General features: G+C 47.2%; 1 protein-coding gene and 1 long non-coding RNA gene across 2 annotated transcripts in view; one reads left to right on the forward strand and one right to left on the reverse strand.

Moving 5' to 3' along the window:
- KCNK12 (potassium two pore domain channel subfamily K member 12) overlaps window positions 1-13,553 on the forward strand; it is a 54,861-nt gene that overhangs the window by 9,694 nt on the left and 31,614 nt on the right. The window lies entirely within an intron of this gene.
- LOC110260017 overlaps window positions 1-13,553 on the reverse strand; it is a 34,707-nt gene that overhangs the window by 6,169 nt on the left and 14,985 nt on the right. The window contains exon 2 of the long non-coding RNA XR_002342723.1: window positions 4,271-4,442. This is a non-coding gene — a long non-coding RNA (uncharacterized LOC110260017). The remainder of the gene's footprint in view (window positions 1-4,270; window positions 4,443-13,553) is intronic.

The raw sequence follows: 13,553 nt of genomic DNA on the forward strand, positions 1-13,553 counted from the left end.
ACACATGTTGTGCTTGCCTGTTTACTGAGTTTTACCCATGTTTACTCAGGAACCTCCCCCAAACCCTAGGTCAGCAAAGAGGATGGTATTATCCCACTTCATAGATGAAGAGACAGGTTCAGAGAGGGTAAGTGACTTGCCTGGGGTCACACAGCAAGGGAGTCAATTGCAAGAGAGAGGATTCAGGGCTCCTGACTGTATAGCATTCTCCCTGCCACCCCTGAGCCTTGCATGACCGCAGAGGGGGCACGAATCACAGCCCAGTCTGGGGTCTGCTGGGTCAGAGGGGACAGAGGAGGTGAACAGGAGGAATCATCAGCAAGGGCCCAAGCACAGCTTTGGGATTTGAATTTGGCTGTGCTGTGCTCACTGTTGCCCCAGGGGCTACGCTGAGCTGAGGGCTGCCTGCTTTACCATCCATCCCAATGCTGTGCCCTTTGTGAGCGAGGCTGCGGGCAGGCAGGAGAGGGTGGGCGAGCATGGTGCTTCATGCAGAGCTCTCTAGAACCCTGGGAGCTGCATTGATGGGCACCTTGGGGGCCCACTGCGCCAAGCCCCTGCCCAGAGAAAGGAGCCTCATAACCTGAGGGCCCTCAGCCTGGCACTTGGGATAGCAGCAGTGGGCATGCAGAGGTGGAAACAGAAAAGCTAATGACCAGAAGGTCTGCACTTGCACACTCGGGCCAGGGAAGTCTGGGGACACGGCCAGCTCAGGACTGTCCAAGGTCATGTCCTGGAGGCAAACCCACACACTGGGGGAACGCGTGAAACCTGCAAGCCAAGCACCTGGAAGTGCAGCCCCATCTCTAGCCACTCCTAACTTCTGGCCCATCCCCGCTCCTCCCCAGCCTCCCCCGCCTCCCCCCCATCCCTGAACTCTAGGCATCTTCAGCCTCCTGGCCATTACTCATGCTGTCTTCTCCACCTGGACTGCTCTGCCCTCTCTCTGCACTTTCCACCAAGGGAATCCAGCCGTCAAGGCACAGCTCAAGTGAGGCCACTAGAGCAAGACCCTCTTGGAGCTCCTCTTACTGCCCCAGACATGTGGTCGTTATCTCTTTCTAGGTCCGTTTCCCTGGCAATAAGGCCAGCCTCTGGTCAGTGGCATAAGGGATGTCAGAAACTGGCATGGGACCTGGCACTTAGTAGGTGTCCTTTCTCCTTCCTCCAGGCCAGGAGCTCTGTCTTAGTAGTGCCCGTCACAGCTAGGATGAATGACAGTAATAGCCATATGGCAGCAGCCATGCACTGAATGACTACTATGAAGTGGGCACTGTGAGTGGAGATGGAGATAATTAAAAAGCAAAGAGGTAGTTTCTGCAAAGCATGGAGCATAGGGCTTGGCACAGAGTAGGTAATTAATCAACATATGTTGAATGGATGGAATGAATAAGTGAGTGTGAATAACTGAAAACCTTGGACTGCTGCAAATAATAAAGAGAGAGTGGAAAAAGCTGGGCCCAGGCTGGGCTCCAGGAACCTCCCAGCACCTCCCGCTCCCTCCCTGCCCTGTGGAGCCCGAGGGGCTGGCTGTGCACTGGCCCTTGTGCTGGGCCATTGGTTTAGCAATCTCTCAGAGGCTGGCAGGTGTGCAGCAGACAGACAGCTCATTCTGGCTGGGGCTCCCCTGGCTGACAGGGCTGTCTCCGTGGCTCTCTGAGTCAGCTGGGTCCTTGTCCTGCCCTGCCTGGGGCCCAGCAGAATTACTAGAGTGAAACCCAAACTAGATGATTCTGAGCCTCAGTCCCCAGCACCCCAGCAGTGGTGGGGAAAGTGCAGTCTTGGAACAATGAGGCCAGGGTTCTGGTCCCAGCTCTCCCACCAGCTCAGAAGCCCCATCTGGCCCCGGCCTTGGCAGCAGCCCTCAGCCACAAGGAAGCCCTACTGAATTCTGCCTCTCAGCCCAATAGTTCCCCCTTCTCTATCACCAGCTCACAGCACATCCCTTAGAAAGCAGATATTGACACTGTAAATCAGCTATAATGGAAAAAATAGAAATCATTGTAAGCAAAAAAAGAAAGCAGATATTGGTTCAGAAATTAGAAGTTTTATCAGTGACTAAATGCAATTCCACAAATCTGGAAAACCAGCCCTACTCACACAGCCCAGTACTATCACGATGCCTCCAAAAATACTCGGGGAATCTTTCATTGGAATGGGGTGTCCCAGCTCTCTGGAAAGTTACAGTTGAGATAAACACAAGCCCCAAATCGTACTCCGCGTGACTTCTCCTTAATCCTTTCCAAATGGCCACGATCTCATTCCCTTGCTGCCAAGTGTTCTGAATTCTGAGCGCCTCGTGGTGAGCTGCTCACACCAGGACCTGCCAGAAAAGCTGCAGGGACAGCCCAGGCCAGAGAGGGAAGAACAAAACTCTGCCCATGTCCAGGGCACCTGCAGGGCCTGACCCTGCCGGTACTTGGGAGCCTGTCTCTTCTGTTCTCTGCTTGTCACCAGCCTTGGCACACGGGAGGGGCTCCGTGAATACATGTGGAATGCACATAAATGTGAATAATTGGCCCTTTCTGAGATTTTTCAGCTCTACCTAGGTGCCTGTCTAAGAAAAAGTAAAATATGAAAATCTCCACGTACATATCAGGTAATGATTCGCTTTGTAAAAGAAAGCTTCAGTTTGTGAAGGGCTTCTATAAGCAGCCAGGTACCATCATCCATTTAAAGCGAGATGCGATCTGCAGTCAGTATGTCAGGAACCCAGCAGGTGTATTCAGTCCCCTTGACTGCCATTGCCACCATCACACAGATCCCTAAGGCAGCGCCTTCTCTAATGTCAAGTGGTTCTGGTCAAATGAGTGAGCAATACACATGACCCAGTGGGCAGTTCGGAAGCGTCTATGACGAGCTGCCATGGGTGGTGTGCCTTGTATGGACTGGAGTTGTCCAAGTCCGCTGGAGCAGACCAGCTGTTGGAGCATATGCCCAGTGTATGCAAAGGGCCTTATAAAGCTCCTCCGTGTGCATTGTTCAGCCAGGCAGGTGGATACTGTACCTGTCTCCGTTTTAAGAATGAAGACATCTGCACCACCAAGAGACAGTGTGCAGTGTGACAGAGTGGTTAGGGACAGGGACTGAGGACGGTGGCCTGGGTTAGAATTTCAGCTCTGTCCTTCAGCAGCAGGGCTGCCAATAAACACCTCCTGCTCATTCCCTGAAAAAGTCCAGCTCCCGGCCTTTCTCTCCACCCCTCTCCAGTCCCCCAGAAAAGACCCATCCCAGACCAGCCTCACATTCTTTGGCCGTCTCATCTATAGCAATGTTTTTCTCTGTCCCACTCGAGCAGGTACTCTGTTCTACCCCTGAAGCTCTCACCTTCTGACCACTACCTCTATCCTTCCAGCTCTCATCCTCTGTTGCCCCAGTATAGTATTCCTTGGACCCCAAACCTGCAGTCTCACTGATGCTTTCATCTTCTTGGAACCCTCATGTCTTTTCTAATCCAGTATGGACTCACTCCTTCAGCAAGGACCCGTAACATCCTTGCCCCTTCCCTGCCCTGTGCGCCCCACTGGAACCATCAGAATGCCGGCTTTCCACCTCTTCCTTCCCTGTGCCCCAGCTACTACCTGTGGCTGGAGGAAACCATACAAAGATACTAACCGATCCAACTTTAAATCAGTGACCTTGGAGACCAGCTGCACACACTGTGCTGGCAGATCCTCCTACTACCTTCCTAATCTATCAGTTCACCACTGATCCCCCCTCTTCCCACCTCCAGCCTCCCATACCCCTCACTCTCTGCTCACATGTCCTTGAGAAAATAAAAGTAATCAGACAGGGACTCTCTTATCTTTACAACCCCAAATCTATTCATCACAGAGCTGCCTTTCCTTTATGACAGCAGATGGACTGTCCACTTTCAAATGCTTGCTTCAGTGGGTCCTACCCCCTCTGACTTTCTCAAAGATTTTGCATCTGCCATTCCCTACCCCATGCATTGTGTGTCTGTCCTCCATCATTATGCGAACATGCTGTATTTTCTTCCTTCTTGAAAGACCCCTCCCTTGACCCCAGTATCACCGTCCCACTACCTCCCACTTCTCTGCCCCTCTTTACAGGAAAACTTCTCAAAAGAGCAGTCAGCATCTCCCTTCTTCCCCTGGATCCACATCAATCAGGAGTCCAACCCTACATTTCCAGAGAGTCTACTCTTACAAGATCCTCCATGGCTTCCTTTCTGCAAATCCAGTGATGACGTCCCTGTCCTCATCTTGCTTGCATCTCAGCAACATTTGACACCACCGGCCATTCCTACCTGAAATTGTCTTTTCTCTTGGCTTCTGAGACATCACGCTCTCCTTGATCTTCACTGGCTGCTGTCTGGGTCCTTTGCTGAATTCCCTCCTCTGTGTGATCTCTTGTTGGAGGCCCCATACTGTCCTCAGACCTTTCTCCCTGGATCATCTCTCCAAACAATGTCATTTCACCTGTACAAAAGAAAAAAAGTTTTTTTTTCTCTATCCTCTTATGTTCTGTCTCTGGAGTCCTGCAAATTAAACTGACAAAGGCAGATTAACATAAGAAAAGGCTTATTATGTATGCCTAAAGAGGCCTTATAGAAAACAGTTGAAGATCTGAAGAAGCAGTTGAGCCTGAGGCTAATATACCATTTTAACAAAGAGCAATAAATTTTGGCAGAGTGACAAAGACAAGGCAAAGAGGATTGGGCTTCTAGGGGTGGTAACTTGGGAGGTTAAAATATGGGGGACACTAATGGAAGATAAGGATTGTTTTAATAAGTTTTGTTGTGCAGGCTTGATCTCCTGCAATCTTGGGGTAAAAAGATGTCTCTGGAGATTAAGAGTTATTCTTCTCCTCCCGGTGTAGTTAAGGGAAGGGGGGACACTTCGCAAAGGAAAATTTACACCCTACATTTGGGCAGATAGGAAGGGTAGACAGCTTTTTCTTTTTCTTTCTTTCTTTCTTTTTTTTTTTTTGTCTTTTTAGGGCCGTACCCGTGGCATATGAAAGTTCCCAGGCTAGGGGTCAAATCGGAGTTACAGCTGCTGGCCTACACCACAGCCACAGCAACACCAGATCTGAGCTGCATCTGCAACCTACACCACATCTCACAGCAACACTGGATCCTTAACCCACTGAGAGAGGCCAGGTATCATACCCGCATCCTCACGGATGTGAGTCAGATTCATTTCAGCTGTGCCACAATGGGAACTCCTAGACAGCTCTTTCTGCATTGCTCTTTCTCTATTGCTTCCAGCTCAAAATAATCCTTATGCCAAAGATGCATATTTTGGGCTGACATTCTCTGATCCCCTTCATACTCCATGGCTTTAAGCCCCACTTATCTGCTGATGGCTTCCCGTGAATAACCCCAGTCTTCTGCACTATGCTTCAAGACCATAGGTCCAACAGCCCGCTTGACATCGCCACGTGGATGTCTAAAAAGACCAAGATAGAACTCTTGATTTCTGCCCTACTCCAGTCTTCCTCATCTCAATAAAGGGTACCGTCCTGAGGAGCTGTCCTGATTCCTCTTTCTAATCTTCCATATTCATCATCAAATCCTGTGCAGCTCAATCTGCAACATGCATTTCAATTCCATCCCCCTGTCACCATGGCCACCCCTGCTGGTCTACTCTGATCACAACCATTGCATGTTGCTGGGGCAACTAAATCCCATCTTCTAACTGATCCTCCAGCTTACTCACTGCTTCTTGACAACCTCTTTTCCAAAGATATCCTTAAAAGTATAAATCAGTCAAGTCTTTCCATTACTTGAAATCCACCAATGACTTGCTGTTGCAGGAAATCTGACTCCTCACCATGACCTGCAAGGCCCTGTGTGACCTGGCCCTGCCCTCTTTCAGCCTCACTGGTACTGCTCTCCCCTTTGCTCAACTTATTACAGGCAGACTAGACTTATTAGACCTCAGGGCATGTGTATTTGCTGTTCCTGCTTCTCGGAGCCCTGCTCCCTGGATCTTGGGCATCTCTGACTTCCCAAGGTCTAAAACTAAAATGTTACCCCTTGAGGAGCTTTCTCTAACCACCTAAGTAATGTCCCCCACTTCTCGCTGGTCGCCGTCTGTCCATCACGCTACTATCGTATTAGAGGATGTACCACTTTCCTCATTCATCCAGTTCCTGTATTTACTTGTTTGTTGCCTGACCTCTAGCCACTCGCTGCTTCCTGAGAACAGGGGTCTTATCTCCTCAGCCACAGTTACATTCCCAGTACCTAGCACAGCACCTGGTGTTTGTTGAACAAATGAACAAACTTCCAAAGCTTCTGTTTTAACACCTATACGATGGGAGCAATAGTGCCGATCTCACACAGTTGATGGGAGAATTATTTGACCCCATGAATATAAGGTGCTTCGTCTGGCCATGGCATCTAATAAGCACTCTAATGCGAGCTAGTGTTTGTAGTGATAGTTTGGCTGAGGTCACATAATGAATGGCAGAGCTGGACTCCGAGCCCTTTGCTCATTCCAGTGTGTCTAATGCCACCTCTTGGGTTGCAGCGTGGTCTGGGGAGCAGTTGAGTGAGGCCAGGACCAGCCTGCCTTAGGCATGTTGAAAAGCAACAACACGTAAAACTGCCTTAATCAGTTTAGGTCATATCGGAGAGCCTTGAAAGCCGGGCAGAAATGTCCAGACTTGGCCTGGGGAGCAATAAGGAGCCATTACATGTTCTTGAGCAGGAGTGATGATGAGTGTTTGAGAAGAGCATTCTGGCTGATTAGTCACTATAAAGTTATGCCATTAAATCTGGCAATCTAGTTAGTCTAAATTGTCGGTCTCTAGACTGCCTGGAAACAACCAGATAATTGTGAAGTCCCTTGTTTTGGCTGTTCACTTTGAACATTTAAATCAGCCCACTACCAGCTGTCCCCTTCAGTGTATGGGAAGCTTATGTGTCTCCATAGGTGGCTAATCCTTGGAGAATATGTACTTAGTTTGTAATATTCAGCTCTGAACGGCTGTATGATTCCAGACTCATTCAAAAAGATTGCCAATGTGTATTGTTTCTTTGTGAGCTCTAAGTGGCTCATGATATATGATAGCTCTAATTTTATTTTATAGCTGCTGGTGTACACACTTGGAACAAAGAGTTAGCAGAATTTGGCACGTTTGACTTAGCAGCTGTGTACAAATCTTTCTCACAATGATGTCTGCCTTATGGGGTCGTGGGGAGGAGCCCAAGTCAGAGGCGAAGGGTCAATAATGTTTGTTCATTTGTCTATGTGGCAGCCCAGGATGCTGCCTATTTGTGTGCAGAGTGATCTGGGCGGAGGGGGCTAGGGTTAGGGGTCAGGGATCCCTAGAAGAGGAAGCATGAGAGATGATTTCAGGAGCCACATGGCAGGATCTAGTGGCAGGCACTCAACATGACTCAGTAGATCTCTGGTAATCTTGGGTCTCAATCTCTGTTCCTCTCCCATTTCTTGACTTCAAGATCACACAAGAAGATCCAGGGAAAGCGGCTGACCGTGGGCCTGGGAATCTCTATGATACATCCAGAGGTCTATGTGTTCATCTAATAATGGGAGGAAAGGACTTGAGGATGCTGCAGCCACACAGGATGTGGGGAGTGAAGTCAGGCTGAGGCTGGAGGAGAAGGCTCCTCCTCCAAAGCTGGGTTCAACAAGGCAGCCCTCCCCTCCCTGCCCAGAGGTTGCTGAGGGCAGCCTCCTATGCCCTGCAGGTGACAAAGGCACTGGGAGAGGATGGCCTGAGTGCAACAGAGGTATGTGTGTAGCAATGACCTTGCTTTATGGCATCTTTGTCCCTAGCGTCACCTTCACTTTCTTCTAAATCCTTGGTTTATATCTTTTTAAAATGTCTTTTCCATAAAATGTCTTCTTCTTTTATAGCTGTTTATGGCAGAAGGGCACCCAAGCTTTGGACTCAGAGCTGAGTACTCTGATTAATTAATTCCCAGTTCCTAACCCTCCCCTCTCCCCAGGACTGAGCAGAGAGAAAAGAGCTGATGCAGACCCTGCAGGAGGGGGACCCAATTCTCTGCACAATGTAATCAAATGAGCCAGCATCTTCAAAGCCCCTGGCTGTTCTTTCTTGTAATTTTTCCAGGATTTCCAACCCCAGAGTGGTGCCACTGTAGTGACACACATGTCATTTAGAGCTCCTCCCAGCCCCATTGAGCTATGAACAGGGCAGCCTGTGGTTAGAGCTAAATCTTCAGCCAACAGCTTGCCTTCCCTAAAACTGGCACCAAAATGTGTTTATGCATCAAGGAGTCCAGAACAAACTTGAGGTATGGATGCAGTGTGTGTGTGTGACTGATTTCACACTCTACCTACCACAGTGAACAAGTTGACAAAGTACCACTATATGCAGCTAACATTGAAGTTGGGGGAGGCAGTCAATCCACAAATAAGTGAGTGTGAGATAGTGACAAAAAATGCTACAAAAAGAAAAAGATAACAGAGTGGAGAGTGATGGAAGTGGTAGTGCTTTTCTTTTATAGGGTAATCTGAAATGGTCTCTGATGACCCTTAGCAAAGACATCGTGTGAAGCAAAGGAGCAAGCTATGTGGTTACCAGGAGGAAGAGTCAAGGTCACTAAGTAGGAGCTTGCATGGTTTGTTGGAGGAGCAGCAAGGAGGTCAGTGTGGCTGGAATAGTGTTTGATGGAGGGTCAAATGGGAGAGTGTTAGAATGTGAAGTCAGAACAGTAGCCAAGGACTAGATCAAATAGGGTCTGTGGGCCATGGTTAAGACTTTCAGATTTTCCTCTGCATGAAATGGGGGCCAGTGGAGGGTTGGAGAAGAGGAGTGAGATGAACTTAAATGTATAGGGAAGCAAATGTAGAAGCGTGGGAACCAGTAAGAGGCTTTTGAAATATTCCAGGTGAGATATGATTGTGACTTAGACAAGAGCATGATGGCCAGTGCCAGGGAAAAGTGATTAAATCTTTTAGAGTATCTTTCAGAAAAGATATATTCACTGGGTATAGAAATCTAGGTTGAAGGGATGTTTTTTGTTTTTTTTTAAATTTCAGCAGTTTAAAGATTGATCCCTGGTTTGCATAGTTCCTGACAAGAAGTCTTAGGATTTTTATCATTCTTTATGAGTAAGTAATGTGCCTTTTTTCCTCTGGCTTTTAAATTTTTAAAAAAATTTTTTTGGCCACGGTGTGCAGTGACTTGATGTGGGATCTCATTTCCCAGACCAGGGATTGAACACTCTGTTGCAGTGATGAAAACACCAAGTCCTAACCACTAGACCACCCAGGGAACTCCCCTCTCTGGCTGCTTTTAAGATTTTCTCTTCACCCCTGACGTTCAGCAATTGAGTCTGATGTGCCTCAGTATAGTTTTTTGTGTGTGTTTATACTACTTGGGGCTTATTGAATTTTTTGTATCTGCATGTTTATAAATTTTATTAACTTTGAAAAAATTTTGGCCGCTATTTCTTCAACTAGTCTTTATCTCCGTCATCTTTTTGGACTCCAATTAGACAACCTGATACTGTTTCCCAGGTAACAGGCTTTTATTTTGCTTTTTTATTCTTCAGTCTTTTTTCTCCCTCGCTGTGCTTCATTTTGGAAAGTTCTTATTGCTATGTCTTCAGGTTCAATATTTTTATTTTATTTTATTTTTTTGTAGCATCTAATCTACTGTTCATTCTATCTGGTGAAATTTTCATTTCAAATATTCTTTCTCTCTAGACCTTCCACTTAATTCTTTTTTAATCTTTCCATTTTTCTCAATACATCCATCTTTTCCTTCAAATCCTTGAGCACTCTTACTATATTTATAACAGCTGTTTAACTGTCTTTACTATAATTCCCTAATCCCTGCCATTCCTGGGTCTGTTTCTTTTGAAAGTCCTTGAAACAGGACTTTCCTCCTGTTTATGGATTGCATGTTCCTTCTTCTTTGCATGTGTGATAACTTTTTTCACTAGAGACCAGAACATTATATTTTACATTTTCAGTGCTTAAATAGGGTTGGACTCTGTTAGGGCAGACAGTTAAGCTACTGATAGATAAGTTTGATCTTTTCCAGGCTTGTTTTTAAGCTTTTTAAAGTCAGATCTAAAAGAGCCTTTTCCCTGGGACTATTAGCCACAGTATTAGGACATCACCATTCTGGGGCTCTACTGAATGCCTTGTATATTCACTAAAACCACCCCACCCTGGCTGGTGGGGGCTTAGGTGATTCCTGGCTCTGAGAGCTCTGGGAATTGCTTGGCTTACAGGGCTTTGGCAACTGTTCTTTTCTACAAGTTTTTTTTTTGGGTTTTTTTTTTTTTTTTCCCTCTTGGTCTTGAGGAGTTTCACCCTACACCTGCACAGACTGTTATTCAGCCAAAGATTCAGGGGAACCCCTACACAGATTCTAGGGCTCTTTCTCCTAGTAGTTCCTTCATCTTCAGTACACTACCCTCCAGCTCTGCCTGTTATGGGTTACTGACTTGTCCTCCTGGAATTTCAGTCCCTGTTTCCTTAATCCAGTGGTACTGCTGGGTTCCGGAGCCCCAGTCCCTCTACTGCTGCCTGAAAATTGCCTCCAGGTGGAAAACAAGGGCTCTCCAGGGCCCATAATCCTGTACCTATTTTCCAGTGTCAGAAAATAATTATTTTATAAGTTGGGTCTAGTTTCCTAGCCATTTATGTTGGGAAAGAAGTCTGGGTCCAGCTCTTCCCTTATGGTCTGAAGCAAAAAGTGGTTAGATTCTGGATCTATGTTGAAGGTAGAGTGGCAGGATTTGCTAATGGATCAGATTTAGAATATGAGATAAAGAAAAGAATCAAAAAAGGACTCCTAAGATTTTTGACCTTAGCAACTGGCAGGATGGACTTGCCAGTTTACCAAGATAAGAAAAGCATTAGAACCAAAGGGGGGTAATTGGGAGGGAGATAAAAACTGAGAGCTAGGCTGTAAAAATATTGGAGATTACTTTTAGGCTTCAGACTGGATGTCAGATAGGCAGTTGGGGCTGATATGCAAATTAAGGATTTGTGAGTCTATGGACTACTTGTTCTTAACCCTGGCCCCAATGATATTAAAATCACTTAAGAAACTTAAAAAAAAAAAAATCAAGGCTAATTGACCTTAGGCTAATTGTATCTGAATCTTGGAGGATCAGGCCTGGGATTTTATTTTTTGTTTTGTTTTGTTTTGTTTTAGGGCCGCACTCACAGCCCAGGAGGTTCCTGGGCTAGGGGTCAAATCAGAGCTATAGCTGCTGGCCTATACCACAGCCACGGCAACATCAGATCTGAGCTGAGTCTGCAACCTACACCACAGCTCACAGGAATGCCAGATCCATAACCCACTGAGCGAGGACAGGGATCAAACCCACAATCTCATAGTTCCTAGTCAGATTTGTTTGCTGTACCACAACAGGAACTCCAGGAGTTGATATTTTTAAAAGTTCTCTAGATGATTCTAATGTACAGGCAAGGATGAGAGCCACTCTCTAAGTGTTAGTTAAAGGCCTACCAGACATCAGCTAGGATAGTGTTCTCAACCCTGGCCGCATGTTAAAATTACCTGGGGCGCCCAGGTTTTCTCCCCTGCCCTATACCACGCCACCTCCTGCCAGTCCAACTGCATCATAGTCTCTGGAGGTGAGGCTTAGGTTTTTGTATTTTGTTAAACTCCTTGGGTAATTCCAACATATAGTCCAGGTTGCAAGCACGGAGTCCTAGGGTGTACTTGCGGGACCTGGAAGAGGAGTGATCTATGGATGAAGACTTAGTGGTCTTGCAAATGAAGAAGGGATGAGCTGGGGGAAAACTGAGCTGGCGGGAGAAAGCTCAGGCTTTCCTCAGACATCTGAGCCATGGCAGTCCACTCACATTTAAGAATCAGACTTGGGAGTTCTTGCTGTGGTGCCCTGGGATCGGCAGCATCCCTGGAGAGCACTGGGATGCAGGTTCGATCCCTGGCCTGGCACAGTGGGTTGCAGCATAGGTTGCAACTGCAGCTTGGATATAATTCCTGGCCCTGGGAACTCCATCTGCCGTGGGATGGCCAAAAAAGGAAAAAAAAAAAAAAATTAAAAAAAAAAAAAAAGAATCAGAATTGAAACTCAGGCCAGAAGCTCACTGTGCACAGGTGGGGCTTGTGGACTCAAACTTCTCTTTAGGCGAGGCAGTTAGCAGCCAGCCATCATCTGGGTGGTGTTGCCCAGACCCACGTCTCTGCTGGGCTCTTTGGGGCAGTTTGTCTCCCATCCCTCCCTCTCTGAGCTGCATCCATCTTCACCAGTCACCACTCTTTCCCCTGCCGTCCACCTTCCCAAGGTCTGCGCAAATTCCTCATCCCCTGGAAATCACCCTCCCCATCCTCAGCGTTTGGTCCTTTGCATCCCTCTGCCATCATTATGATCGATTCTTAGGAGGGAGAGCGGATAAGATCACGTGATTAGAGGATTGTTTAAATCAGTAGTCTCCCAGCGTTTTTAAATGTGAGGATCACGTTAACAGCGAGAGAGATTTTTACAGAACCCAGCAGACAGAAGTCACATATAATTCCAGTATCCATTCATTTATAGGAAAAATACATATTGACACACAGAGTCCTCCAAACTAAGTCAGAACCCCCCTCCTTTTTTTTTGTCTCTTTAGGGCCACACCCACGGCATATGGAAGTTCCCAGGCTAGAGGTCAAATCAGAGCTGTAGCTACTCGTCTACACCACAGCAACACAGGATCCGAGCTGCGTCTGCGACCTATACCACAGATCATGGCAACGCCAGATCCTTAACCCACTGAGTGAGGCCAGGGATCAAGCCTGTGTCCTCATGGGTGCTAGTCAGGTTCATTTCCTCTGAGCCACGATGGGAACTCGCAGTTGTGAACAAAATGCGTTTTTTCCTTATCATGAAACCATTTACATGTTTGGAAACCAATAGCACAGGCACGTAGGAGAAAGTTATGACAGCTGAGGACAATACTCACTGAACAAATCAATTCAGATGCCTTTGCAATCATTGCAGAGTCATAGGAGTCCAAGTGCAAGACGGAACCCAGGACTCTCGGTCCTGGGAGGCCATTGGAAGGTTTTGAATCCGGGAGGGGCTGTTTCCTTTGCAGCTGTTCACTGTGGGTCCATGTTCTCTTTCTCTGGGAGATTAATGTGGGGCAGATTCCCCCCCAAGAGGGTTCATAGGTACTGCCAGCTGGCCTCTCGAGCGAATTATTTCCCCGAAGGAAGCAAAAGAAGCTTACTGAAATTCAACCTGGGCTTTTAGTCATTCTTCCACCTTCCTCTTCTCCATTCTTCCTTCTGTCCTATCTTTAGAAACTCTGTGTCTTGTTCTCTGACAGTGAGCACCAGTGGTCACCCTTTCCAAGCCCCATGCTAAGAGCTTTTCACACTTTGTCATCTCCTGTAATCCCCATCACCTCCTGCGGAAGTAGGTACCATTCATGCGCTCACTTTGCAGATGAGGAAATCCAAGCAGAAAGAAGTTCAGTAGTTTTCTCAGACCAAAGAGCGAATGAGCAATGGAACTAAGATTCTAACCCAGGGGGTCCTGCCGCCTCTGCCATCCCACCCACCTCCCACCCTACCCCTGGGGGCAAAGTTGATGATGA

The sequence above is a fragment of the Sus scrofa genome, chromosome 3, assembly GCF_000003025.6.
Source record: "Sus scrofa isolate TJ Tabasco breed Duroc chromosome 3, Sscrofa11.1, whole genome shotgun sequence".
Taxonomy (NCBI): Eukaryota; Metazoa; Chordata; class Mammalia; order Artiodactyla; family Suidae; genus Sus; species Sus scrofa.